Source organism: Emydura macquarii, unplaced genomic scaffold, assembly GCF_026122565.2.
Source record: "Emydura macquarii macquarii isolate MOO-44397 ecotype Brisbane River unplaced genomic scaffold, CSIRO-AGI_Emac_v2 contig_1253, whole genome shotgun sequence".
In the NCBI taxonomy this organism is placed as follows: domain Eukaryota; kingdom Metazoa; phylum Chordata; order Testudines; family Chelidae; genus Emydura; species Emydura macquarii.
Genome location: NW_027131390.1, coordinates 66,014,172 through 66,028,286, shown reverse-complemented (window position 1 = coordinate 66,028,286; position 14,115 = coordinate 66,014,172). Strand labels below are relative to the sequence as shown.

The 14,115-nt window shown below is 40.4% G+C and overlaps 1 long non-coding RNA gene across 3 annotated transcripts in view; it reads left to right on the top strand.

The window, feature by feature from the left end:
• Nucleotides 1-14,115, top strand: part of LOC137153575 (uncharacterized) — a 190,084-nt gene that overhangs the window by 105,568 nt on the left and 70,401 nt on the right. For 2 of the 3 annotated variants that reach the window (XR_010919841.1, XR_010919840.1), the window contains exon 3: nt 125-1,200. The exons of the other annotated variant lie outside the window; for it this stretch is intronic. This is a non-coding gene — a long non-coding RNA (uncharacterized lncRNA). Of the gene's footprint in view, nt 1-124; nt 1,201-14,115 lie in introns of those variants that run through there. 3 annotated transcript variants of the gene reach the window in all.

Sequence of the window (14,115 nt, the reverse complement as noted above, 5' to 3'; positions counted from 1 at the left end):
CCCCCACCCCCCTTCCTATTTTTTCACTTCCCGGTTTGCAAATAGGATCACTGTCCTATTGCCCTCTGACCTTGCTATATCAAAAGTAGCACATGACCAGTTTTTCTTTTTTTGTCCTTTGCAGATCGTTTTTAGTGCCAACTGATGTCAAAGGTGCTGGTGGATGATTTGGAGGTGGAATCACCAGCCTCTTCTGTGGGGGAGACTCTTCTGTAAGGGAGCAAACACAACCTCAAGAAAGAATTCATGTGCACCCTTGCAAGTGGAAACTCAGTTTCTGGACTCTTAACTAGTTGTTCCTAAGTAGGGAAGAGAGAGTCCCAAAGACAGCAAGGGAAGACCAGACTTGAGAAACTCTATCTGAAAATGGCTTGTTTGCTAATATTCCTGACAAGCTTTCTTTTCTTCCTCCACCTTGCTGTGCATTTTTTTCTTCTCAGTAAGCAGATTTAATATCCTGGGAAGATTTTTTGTGTGTGTGTGTGTGTTCCTGGCCAGACGTTTGGAACAAGACACTGCCAATATTACCCATCCCATGAGATACAGTGAATGCTGGGGCAGTATTCTTGAAGGGGTTAAGCTGTAGTTGTATAACAAGCTTTCTTGGAAGTTTTCAAGAATTCTGCTACTATAGTTATTTACCTTTAAACTAAACTATAATGTATTAATTAAAGGCTTCTACTTATATGGGACAACAGCTGAAGCATCCAAGTCCAGTTAATGGTTGATAGCACGAGGTATCCAAGATAATGAGATTCATAGGTCCTGGGTACATCTTCTCTATGATATAGAAATGATATGATATAGGAAATGTAATGTTTTCCAACAGCTTCCAGTGTTTTTCAAAAGGGAGATGCAATATTTGGCCGTGGATTAAGAAGCAAATAAAATCTAAAGCATAACATTTAGACTGCAGTATGATGAACACATTTCCAAAGATATAAAATTTGGGATTAAAGTGGAAAATAGCTAGTTGTCTGCTGAAGGGTGTTTTCAGAGGGTCTCTCCCCCATGAGAATTAATTTGTAGAACAGGCATAACGATAGTGTAATATTGGGAAGCCAATTTTTTAAAAAAATATGTTTGGAACATGCTATAACAAAATACAGTAATCCATCAATGGGGATAGTATTTGATAGATGTACAGACACTTTCCATTATATTGCTCATTCAATCTCTATTGTTGAATACATTTATTAATATCACTGTAAAGTTATTGTATTATATAGCCCTATTGGTATGCTTGATACAGATAAAAGAAGGCAAGGGATAAAATTCAGGTCCTGTTGAAGTCGGTGGGAGTTTTGTCACTGAGTTTGATAGAGTCAGGATTTCATCCAAGATCTCTGACCTGAGGAGCTTATAGTCTGTAGGTAGAGTCTGGCTGCTCCTGCATGTGTATACAAGGTGGGAGGGTATGTAGGGTGTTCTTTGCCTTAGTGTACTGGAATAGAAGAGCTCTAGAATGCCAATGCTCGTTCTCCTGAGCAGGGTGAAGAGGTGGCATCTAGAATGACTGGCACATCTGAGCATGGAACATGGTCAGGTGAGCAATTGGACTCATTCTCCCTCATCAGCTGTACACTTGCTTGTGTTTGGAGACCTGTTTTTGGAGAAGCACGTAGTCACCTTTAAAAAGGAGATGAATATTCCACATCCAATTCTGGCCTGCTTAGCATGTGTGGAGGCATTTTGCCTGTATTTACCCTACAGAGGCAGTATTGTGGCCGCTACAACTCCTCATGCACGCTTCCCTTTCAAAATATCCTAAAATTCAGTCTTCCTTTGCACAGAGGAGGAGAACGTACAGGGATCCATTCTCAGTCCAGTGCGTGTTATGCAGGCCTCAGCCAGAATGCTTACTTCTGAGCTTTATTTACTATCACAAACTGTTACCAAAAAAAAAAAAAAAAAAAGAAATCTACTGTTGCCAACACCAATTCAGCTGTGGTGGGAGACCTAGCATAGACAGGTCTCCAGCTCCAGCAGCTTTCTTTAACACTTTGTCAGTTCAATTTGCTTCTAGGAAGTATTTCAAGGAAAGTTGTTTTATGTAATAGATTTATGGTTTGTGACTTGTCAGTGTGCCAGTGTGGGATTATATAGAACCAAGACGGAGATTAGTGGTGGAAAGCCAGCCAAAAGAAGGGAGATTTGAGAGCACTGTTGCTCGACAGAAAGTAAGAGGGAAGAGGCTATTGGATACATATACATGGTGATGATAATTAAGGCAAAGGTGGTGGTGAGAATAGCTTTAGGGAGAGAGGAGCATGCCTATATTGATCACCTACACTGGGAGCAATCCCTTCCAAGAGAGAGGGTTTCAGAAACACTACATGTTTATTGGACTGCAAACTAAACTTTCTTGGGGTCATGTCTTGTCATGTTAGGCCATCAATCTGTAGTTCAAGCACATAGCAAATGCCTAATGACTTCAGTGGGAGTTCTGGGTGCAGATCCATGACAAAATCAATTAATCATGTTAATATCCCTGGCAGAGTTGTCCAAATTTCTACATCCTGTGTCTTTGTAAAGTAATTCTGTGTGTGGTAAGGAAAGCTGTAGGAAGCTAGCAATTTTCACTTTGCTATCCAGCCCATGCAAAAGCTGAGGTTGTCATGATTTTTTTAGAGGACTTTCAAGGGTAAAAAGCTATCGTTTGCACTAATGAATGCCCCTTTAAACAGTGGTGTAATTGAGGTGTAATGGTTTTGCTAAAATCCTAAATGGTCACAGATAAAAGTTTAACTATTTTTACAGAGAAATACTATCCTTTTCCCAAGAAAATGCAGCGTTTTTGTGGTGAAATGACAGTGTTTTATATTATATTTCCACTTTTAAGGAGAGTGTTCTAATTACGCATGCATACTTGTGGCTAAATGTAGCTGAACTGTGTAAGACTGGTTAGCTTCAGTTTGCAGAGGTTCAATGAATTTTTTTTGAGAGGATGGGTGCCTGGTGTTTCAGAATATGAAACACTCAAAACAACACTCATGTGAAACCATCTAAGGTTTCATCATGGCTTTCTACATGTAACTGTAAGCTGTAGTCCTGTCTCCTTCCCCCCTCACTCCCCTCCCCCCAGTCTTTCCTAACAGGCCTGGGTTGCTCATAAGTTTTTCTGTCTTCTAGGAGGAACCTGGAGACTTAGATCTTCCCTTCCCTGCCTCATTCTTTTCCATCCATCATTTTCTGTCTTTGGGCCAGCCAGCTGGATCTTCAGAAGATAGTGAATGAGTGGCTGGACCACTCCACTCCACTCATCTGATTTTTATGGATAGCAAGGTACATCCACTCAACAAATCCACAGAAAACATTCTGAAGGAAGGAGAAGGGACTTCTTTCTCCTCTACCACTACTCAGCCCAATTTTGTCTGAAATAAGATTGTGAACGCTGAGCAGCAGACCCCTGTTTTACTTAGTAGACTCTAAACAGTGCTCTTGGTCACCCTGCTGCCCCACTATCAACTGCCATAGTTTCCTATCTTTCAGTATTTTCCTATGCACATAAAATTTAAAACAGAATCAGATCAATAACTGGGACTTGTCTCTCTATGATCAGAATTAAAATTTTGGAGATCTATGAAAGGAAACCTCAAATCCAGCTACTTTGTAATCATAATGACCATTATTTAAATTGCAGATGCTTCTGTTACTATAAAAATAACTCAGAATGGACTATAAAGGTATTAAAAGCCTGCTCTTAGCATAGGCCCCAATCTTACAAACACATATGCTTAGGTTTAAGATATTTGCAAGATCAAGGCTATAAAATGAAAAAAGGATTAATGCAAGTAAATTGGCTTTGGAAAGTTGGAAAGTAAACAAGAAGCATAAATATTCTAATTCTTTATGTAACTTGATCAAAAGATACTTATCTTTAGTTGGATTCCAAAACTAAGTGCCAGCCTGTTGGTGTATACAATGACTATTCATATTCTGTAATTCAATATTTTCATTTTGTAATTGGCATGCTGTTTGCCACTTCATCTATATCTGAGTCTTCACACATTTTCACTATATACCACGTTGCAGCAGTAATTTATAAGGAAACACAACATCTCCTGTTGCAGCAGTTTCTACGATATTTTGTGGTCCCACTTGGTAAGCCAGATTGACCCTTCTCTCTCTCCTCATACGTTGATATTTACGTGTGCCCAAAGCACCTCTTGGCAACTTGTAAATAAGTGTAACATGAAGGGTTTTTACGGGTATGGTAGCAACAAGAAGGTCAGGGAAAGTGTGGGTCCCTTACTGAATGGGGGAGGCAACCTAGTGGCAGATGATGTGGAAAAGGTTGAAGTAGTCAGTGCTTTTTTTGCCTCTATCTTCACAGACAAGGTCAGCTCCCAGACTACTGCACTGGGCAGCACAGAATGGGGAGGAGGTGAGCAGCCCTCAGTGGTGCAAGACAAATTCAGAACTATTTAGAAAGGCTGGACATGCACAAGTCCATGGTGCTGGGTGCAATGCCTCTGAGGGTGCTGAGGGAGTTGGCTGATGTGATTGCAGAGCCATCGGCCATTATCTTTCAAAACTTGTGGTGATTGGGGGATGTCCCAGATGATTGGAAAAAGGCAAATGTATTGCCCATCTTTAAAAAAGGGAAGGAGGATCTGGGGAACTACAGACCAGTGATCCTCAATTCATTTCCTGGAAAAATCATGGAGCAGGTCCTCAAGGAATCCATTTTGAAGCACTTGAAGGAAAGGAAGGTGATCAGGGACAGTCAGCATGAATTCACCAAAGGCAAGCCATACCTGTCCAACTTGATTGCGTTGTATGATGAGATGACTGTGTGGATGTGGAGAAAGCAATGGACATGATATACCTTGACTCTAGTAAAGCTTTTGATATGGTCTCCCACAATATTCTTGCCAGTAAGTTAAAGAGGTATGGGTTGGATGAATGGACTATAAGGTGGATAGAAAGCTGGCTATATCGTTGAGCTCAATGGGTAGTGATCAATGACTCGATGTCTAGTTGGCAGCCGGTAACAAGAGGAGTGCCCCAGGGGTCAGTACTGGGGCTGGTTTTGTTCAACATCTTCATTAATGATCTGGATGATGGGGTGGATTGCACCCTTAGCAAGTTTGTGGATGACAGTAAGCTGTGGGGGAGTGGTAAATAAGCTGGAGGGTAGGGATAGGATACAGAGTGACCTAGACAAATTGAAGGATTGGGCCAAAGGAAATCTGATGAGGTTCAATAATGACAAGTGCAGAGTCCTGCACTTAAGATGGAAAAATCCCATGCACTGCTACAGACTGAGGACTGACTGGCTAGTCAGCAGTTCTGCAGAAAAGGACCTGGGGGTTACAGTGGACAGGAAGTTGGATATAAGTCAACAGTGTGCCCTTGTGCCAAGAAGGCATATTGGGCTGCATTAGCAGGAGCATCGCCAGCAGATTGAGGGAAGTGATTATTCCCCTCTATTCGGCATTGGTGAGGCCCCATCTGGAGTATTGTGTCCAGTTTTGGGACCCCCACTACAGAAAGGATGTGGACAAATTGGAGAGAGTCCAGCGGAGGGGACTGGACACATGATGTGTGAGGACAGGCTGAGGGAACTGGGCTTATTTAGTCTGCAGAACAGAAGAGTGAGGGAGGGGCCTTCAACTACCTGAAGGGGTGTTCCAAAGAGGATGGAGCTAGGCTGTCCTCAGTAGTGGCAGATGACAGAAGAAGGAGCAATGGTTTCAAGTTGCAGTGGGGCGGTCTAGTTTGGATATTAGGAAAAACTTTTTCACTAAGAGGATGGTGAAGCCCTGGAATGGGTTACCTAGGGAGGTGGTGGAATCTTCATTAGGGATGTAAAAATTCCTTTAATTAATAATAGAGCATTTAAACAGTTAAATGTGTGGGGGGAAGCCACACTGGACTCGGCGCCTCCTTACTAAGCGAGAGCTCCCCAGCTGGGCCCAGAGTGGCTCCCCGCAAGCGTGCACTAAGCCGCAGCTGGGTGGCTCTCACTTGCGGGGAGGAGCCAAGCCCAGCATGGCTCGCCCCTCCCCCTTGTGCATGCAGAGCCACAGCTGGGCATCTCCCTGTCCCCGTCCCTGAGGGCAACATTTAAACTAATTAGTAAATGGTAAAACAGCTGCTTGCCATTTAAACATTTAGCCACTTACATTCCTAATCTCCATCCTTAGAGGTTTTTAAGGCCCGGCTTGACAAAGCCCTGGTTGGGATGATTTAGTTGGGGTTGTCCTGCTTTGAGCAGGGGATTGGACTAGATGACCCAACCCTAATCTTTTGTATGATTCGTTGAGTTTCTCTGGAAGAGCTGACTGAAATACAATATTCTGTTGTTCCTGGTTTTTCTAATGGATTTCAGGATAGTTTTCCCAGTTCAAGGGGTTTGTCAGAGTCCCTTTGCAATTAGAGATGAGAGTGTTGATTTCTGAAGTCCAGGACCTCTATAGCTTCTGGGTTTAGGTCAGAGCTGCCAAAGTCTGCATTTTTTGTCACCTCACTCAACAATATGATTAATGCTTCAAAATTCAGCCAAATCACCTTTTCACCTTGGAATAAAAAGCACATTAATGTATATACAAGTATTATAAATGTTCATTAATATAACTAATATGTCTGATGGATAAACAATGGTGTGGCAAATACAAATGCCTTTGTTACTACAGACCTGATCCCCAGGTTACTGATTCAGTGAAGCACTTAAATCTGGCCTAAAGTGCTTTGTTGTGCAGAAATAGCACAACTCCTAGCTAAGCATGTGCTTAAGTGCTTTGCTGAATCAGGACCTGTATTGGTGTTGCTCAACTGAGTTACTTCAGATGAGATCTGGCACCATCAGTCTAACTGCATGGTGCTTAGACATCTCAAAATGCCCTAAAATAGTTTATCTGTAAGGGTGAGGCATATTTAGGTAATGTCTGTTATCTTGGTCTATTCTAGAACTAGAAGTAAATGCTGGATCCTGCTGGGAATCTCCCTTTGTCCAACAGTATAAAGCTATGGAGCAAAACCTTTCAGCCCTATAACTCTATAATTGCCATGGGAGATCAAATTTTCAAGTTTTGACATTTTAAGTCTAGAAATATGTTGTGCCACAGCTTAACCTTGCACTGAGCATGTTCAGTGACTCCTTCTATGCCATTCCAGTTGATATCAATTGCCCTATATAACAAGAAGGCTGAGCAAAATGGACTTAAGTCATACAAAAGGGCAAGCAAACATTAATGGCTGTGTAGTTATGAAATAGGTATTGTGCACTTGCTACCAGTGGGAAACTGTCCTTTTCCTAAATTTTCCTGGAGTCTGAGGGCATGGTCAAGAAGTCTCAGACTGCAGGAATGAATTAATTTCATTGTTAGGAGAGGAATGATTTAACAGAGAGAGAAGATATTGTATCCTGGTCTCCTGTATTTGAACATATGAACATCCTCAATATCAGATTGCAAAAGCAAAGAGCTTTTTATAACTCAGGGATTCTGCAAGCACTCTTCAGAACTCCAGCAAACAACTTTATCCCTGCCTTCAGTCAGACTATGCTCTCAACCAGTACACTTCCTGATTCTGTTGCTGCCAAAAACCCCTCAAACTGCTGTTACTTGCAGAAGGTGGCCTATACAGCCCCAAATGGCTAAAACTTTAGAACACCCAGACTTTAGGACAGTTTATTATTTATTTGTACTGTGGCAGCACTTAGAAGCCGCAGTCATGGACGAGGATCGCATTGTTCTAAGTGCTGCATAAACACAACAGAAATATGGTCCCTGCCCGAATATATTTATGACACTGAATGTATCACCATGCAGTCCTAGTGCCTCAAAAATTCATTTTTGATTAAAAAAATATGGGAGGGGGGATTTTTAAAAAGTGTGAGGCAGGAAAAAGAAACCCAAAATTCAAAATGAGATGAAAAATTGTGTTTAGAATTTTTTCAACAAAACCATCAAAAATTACTAAATGATACTAAACTGTTCATTCTCTTTGGACATTTTTCACACATATGGACACAGACTCACACTTGACCATCTCTAGCTAAAACTCTTAAATACTGTAAAAATGTCCACAACCAGCCAAAATAAACAAGCATCCTATGTTTCTTTTCCGGTTCTAACCCTGGCTGAACCTAGGTACATGAGTTATTTATAACTTCAGCTGTACTTCATAACTGCCTCTCACCCCATCAGAGAGAAGAGAAGGTGTGGTAACAAAATTAAACTAATCTTTTCATATATATGAAGCTACTAGTTTAATTTTTATTGAGCTATGCAATGATATCACTGCACTGTATATTCATTTTCGTTGATTAGTTACTTGCAGTCACTAACCATGTTTTACAATAAACTCACTTAATTCTGTGATCAGCACAATAACAATCTGGATACAGAATTTTTATTTCTTATCCTCCTTTCCCTATTACATCAGACTGGGCAATGGCTCATTCATTTAAAAAAAATGTAACTAATAATAATTTGCACTTTAAAAAGCACCTTTCAAATCTGTGTGCTTAACAAATTAGTTAATTAAATGACAATTTCTTATCTAAAACCCAAATTACTAACATTAACTAAAACCAACACCCTAGTTTCTCAGAGAAGGAAACTCAGATTTTCAGTGAGTTGCCGAGGGTTCTCGAAGAATCACTGGTAAATATGGGAATATGAAATCCTGATTCTCCTCTGAAGTTTGAATCACTTGCATAAACTACTTCTCTCCTGAAGGATATTTAAAAAGAGCCTTTATCATTTGTAACAAATAAAACCTGAGCAGGCTGAGGTACATTCAGTCCTCCCTGTGGAAGATGTTCTGTCCTCCATTTGGCGATTCCTGTAATAATACCATGTATATTAACCAGATGTTTTTCTAGATATTGGCATTAAAATAAAAAAAGTGAATTGTGGATCCCAAGTTCTCAATAAATCTAACAAGGAAATAAAAGCCAAATATTGTGTACAATGGTTTGTTTCCACACAATTGCTACGATCATCCTTAGCTCTATTTTGTAATGTACTTGGTTTGAAGGGATTTACGTTTTTTTGATTAGTTTGGTGCTGTTGCACTGAATGAAATCATAAGTGGGTCCAGATGAGCCTTGAAGAGGAAAGTGGCTATTTCTTTGTGCCAGCATGTTTCAAAACATACTGTAAAGATTCTGAGTAACGGAGTAGGCGACTAGGAGACAGGAAGACTCCTGAGTGCTTAACCTAGTTATGCTACAGATTCATCATATGACCTTGATAAAATTACTTAACATCTTCGTCTCAGTTTACCCAAGTGTTGTGACATTTTCCTGGAAGCTTAAAATTTGAAAAGTGCAATAGTATTCCTGGATGACAGCTGCTTCTAAAATGCCAGTATTATTATGATACTAAATAATATAGAATAAAACTTGTAAATGTGAAAATTAGATAAATAAGATATAAAAATGAACAGAGTCAATTTACTTTAAGGATATGTTAAAAGGAATTGAAGAAAGTAGGGCTCTGAGTCTGCAGACACTTGGCAGGTTTTGTGTCTCTCTAAAAGCAAACCACACACCCAAGAACCCAAATAAACCTGTGTGAACTTGGTTGAGAAACATTCTCTTGCTCATTCTTGTTTATGATGTCAGTGCTCATCCCATTTGGCTTCCTATTTCTCTTCTTTAATCTGAGATGATCTGTCTAAACTCCTATCTTCTCACAGTGATAAATCTTTTTGATTTTTTTTCCAGTTAATTCTCTTTCTCTGAATGTTTTTACTTAGGTTGTCCAGTATGGTTTTTTTTTTTTTTAATTTCACACCCTATTTTTCTGTTACCCTCAATTTGCACCCTCTACTTTGAATGGTATCAAGCACAGGCTCTCGAATAACTTTGTGGCCAGGACCCTTTCCTGTTTGTAACCCATCCCCTCTGAGCCCAACCATACAAAATCAGCACTGCCATAAAAATAAAGTGGAAAAAAACCTAGCTCCATATTTTTGGTTTTGGGGAGCTCTTCATCAGCATGCTAGAGTTATCATCTCCTATAGAAATGCATGTTTCAAATGTACAAAGTGCAATTTCAAACCTGATGTTTACAGTGCTGTTACTCTCCAAATGGTTTAAGAATTACTGTTTTAGGGTAAATGTCACCAGAGTGCGTGGCACCAAAGTCACTGTCAAACTCTGGCTGACTGTGACTCTGTGGCACCAGAGACAGTGTGTGTGTGTCACCAGAGTCAGGGCAAGGCACATTAGCCCTGCCTCCAGCCTAGTCGGGGATTTGTTGGCTGCACAACTGTAGTCTCTTCATGCTGTGGAAAAAAGTTTCCATGCTGCTCCCTATTGAGGGAGGGTCAGCGGCTGTAATCTATGTTTAGCCAGATCAAGAGGCCCCAGTACCTTACACAACTGGTGTAAAGGGCCTCCATACTGTAGGCTGGAAGAGTGGCTGCAGAGCAGCAGCCTTATGCCCTGGCCATGGGTGGAGGTGCAAGGTGGGGATGGATTTGATTCTCCAGCAGCTCTGCACATCGCCCAACTGGAATCTGAATAATCAAGCTTTATTTCAGAGGAGTGGATTCACCCTTTGGGAATTTTGCTGTAGACTTCAAAGGGAGTAGGGCTGGGCCCCTAATTTGGTATAAAATTGAGCTATACAGCCCTCTTTGGATGCCAGGAAATCCAAATGGATGCTTAGTGGAGTTTTTATTGTCTTTTAAAACTAGATCAAGTTTTCTTTCTTTCTCTCATTTGTCTGAGCCACATGACATAATGGCTCATGTGAAGAAAGTACTAGGATGGAGTCCAAGTTTGGCAGAACATTAAACAAATCAGAAATTAGTTCTACTTATATTCCCATTTGGCTGTGTGCATGTTTGTTCTGTTTATGAGCTAAATGGACAGACAGAAATTATTGAGTCACAGAGGGGAAGACAACATGCAAAACGAAAAACTAAAAAGGAACGTTCTAGGGATGTGAATAGCATACAAAGCCCCCCTAAAAAACAACAACAACAAAGAAGCCCAGAAAACAATTTGAAAGTTATGTTCAAACTATTACCTCTTGCAATAATTTGGGCAAAATTTCCAAAATATTACATACATCCTGTGGGACTTAGGTTCCAAATCACTTTTAAAAGTTTAATCTTTAGTCAATACTCACAAATCAAACGTAATGGTCGATGAGAATATGTTTTATGTAGCTGTGCGTTTAACAAATGTCTGGGTGCTTTTAAAGATAATCAGTAACTATTTAGTAGAATACCAGCAAATTCTTTGCTTGAAAAATACAATGTACTCAGAAAAATTGCCAATCAAAGTTGAAGTTTTTAGGTATTGTTTATAAAACCATGAAACAAAAACCATGAAACAAATCTAAGCATCTCTTTTCTTCCAAAGAGGAAGTTCTGTGTTATGTGATAAAATCTTTGTATGTATTAAAATAAATTTAAATGGGTATTTAGAAACATGTTCGGCAAGCATATTCAACTGGGGCCAGTAACTGTTATACATCTATAACATGCTCCACCCTCTTATCAATGAATAGCAACATTAAGAACTAAATCAATATTTCTGGTAAGCACAACATCAACTTTTTGGTTCCTATCAGAAACTAAATACGCTTATTGGTCTCTGTCTTTGAGAAATACTTAAAGTACATCGAAAACATCAAAACTAAAGAATGTTTTTTTTTTAGTGTAGTCACTTTATTGATTAGCACTTCAAAGGATGTTCGATTTCTTAATATTGAACTTTTATTTAATAAATGGAATTGGGAGCTTCAGCGCTCCCAGTTCAGATTTTGAAGGAAAATTTTAAAATCGCCCACCTGCATGAATAAGCACAGTAACTTGGTTAGAAGAGAGGTCTGAGAGGTCAAGTTCCAGCCAGGTAGCAAATCCTATTCCACTTACTTCAGTTGGGTTACTAACTTGAGTACGATGAACAAGATTTGGCCCTTAGTGCTGTAGCATTTACAGTACTTAAAATATGTGCATTGTGATATAGCGAAGGCAGAGGGCAGTAGGAGAGTAGTGGAAGGAAGGTATGTGAGCCCCAGAATGCTCAGGGCTCTGTTCCCTGCTGACTAGCTAAGAGCCATTAGGGGGCAATTAGGAGCAGCTGGGACCAATTAAGGAGCAGTCAGGTGCCTCATAAAAACCCTCTGCTCCAAACAGACAGGGCGTGAGCTGGAGGAGTAGGAGTGCCGTGCTGGGTTGTGGATAGGAGTGCTGAGTTGAGTGGAGGAGCAGATCGAAGTGCAGAGTTCTGTGGAGGAGCGGACAGAAGGAAGATACCAGGCTCAAGAAGCCAGAAGGAGGGAGAAAATTAGCTCAGGGGAAGAGAGTGCAGCTGGGAACACGGTGCCAGCAGCACGTAGTTGCTTCTCATAGGGCCCCTGGGCTGGGACCCGGAGGAGCGGGTGGGCCCGGGTCCCTACCCCCTCCTTGGGGAAGATGGGGTGACCAGAGACGCTCTGGCCCACTACAAGCAGCAGGAGCGTGAGACTCACTAGGGTGGAGCCGGCTGTTTACCCCGGTATATAACTGGAGTTTTTACATCCTCTTTCTTTTTTCCAACTTAAATGATCCCAGTTCACCTGTTATGTCTGCCTATGATGACAACGTTAATACTGTACTTGTTCCACGAGGGGATTTAAACATGGGTATGGTATCACCAGAAGGTCCACATGGGCAGTTGTAATTAACAACAAAGCCTATTCATGAGCACTAGAAGAAATGAAAATATCTTGAGCAGGTTGCTCCCTAAATTTGATTTTATCGTTATGATAAGGTAGAGTATAGTCCCAGTAATTTGGTTGACTTGAGGAGTTTCCTGAACCACATAGAAAATATTGGCATACTCTAGTTGCACCAGTAATCAAAAGAGAGCAAGTACATGTCATAGAATTGTGCTGGATTCTAAGGGGAAAGCAAATCACTTATTCGCTGTGCTGTGCTCTTTTAAAATCTTGAAATCTGAGGCACAGTCATTTTTGACTGCATGGTGTTCCCTTATTCAGGTTACCCTCCTTTATCAGCATGTTGATTTTAGAGAGATAGATATCCATGAACTGCAGCCTACCAGTTCTGATCCAGAATGCATAATCTAAGAATTTTTTTGTTTGGTTCATCAAAACAGGAGAAATGTTTATCTTACCGCACTATGCTGGAAAGTAGGACTAAGCAACTTTATTGAAATACAATGCTGGATTTGAAGATGGTTATCAAGGAGACTACTTCTATAGTTTTAAAAAAGGTTTGAACAAAATGAAGTGAGCAAAGATGGCTAAGTGGTTAAATAACCCAATAAAGGTAGCTGTATTAATTATATGTTCTGATGCAAAAGCTATACTTATTTCCACAGAAACAGAGTAAGACAGAGAATCTTTAGATTTCAGGTAGAAGATTACCAATTATAAGGCCTGTAATCGACACTCCTGATTAAAAGTAAATTAATTCAGACTGAATTTTTCTCTCCTTTAATGTGCTCATACAAATAGTGTTCACCAGTAAGGAAGATTATTTTCTGATAGTTTGCCAGTGGACTCTATTTAAAACTGGAGATGATAAATAACTTATTACAGCTAGCACATACATTTTGATTCCAGCAAAAATGGCCTAAAAGTTTCTCCTTGCTTATCTTCCTGGTTTAGCCAAGGCACTCTGATGAATCTTCCTTCCTTCCTTCCAGCACTTCCATGATACTACACTTTTTTTCTTGAACCCTCATTGGGAATAGATTCCTTCTGTTGAGGCCAATTGGACTTAACTTTAATTGCATGCTTAAGTGCTTTGTAGTACTGGTGCCTTAAGAAGGGGATGGGGAACAGAGGCGCTGGAGTTGACACCAGTGCTGAAAGCCTGTGGGGCAGAGAGGATGATGTAATTGTTGACAGTTATGACAATAGGCAAGAGAAGGAATTGGGAGGAAAGATGAAGAGTTCAGTGTCTGACATGCTGAGTTTCAGTTGGCAGCAGGACGTATCTAGAGCAGCAGTTCTCAAACGTCATTGCACCACGATCCCCTTCTGACAAGGAAAATTACTACATGACCCCAGTGCATTGTGTTACTCAGTATAGTGAATATTTTAAATAAAAAATGCATTAAGGTCGTATCGACAAAAGGTAGCCACTAAATATTTTAATTCACAAGACAATGTTTATATCCAGCAGTAAAAA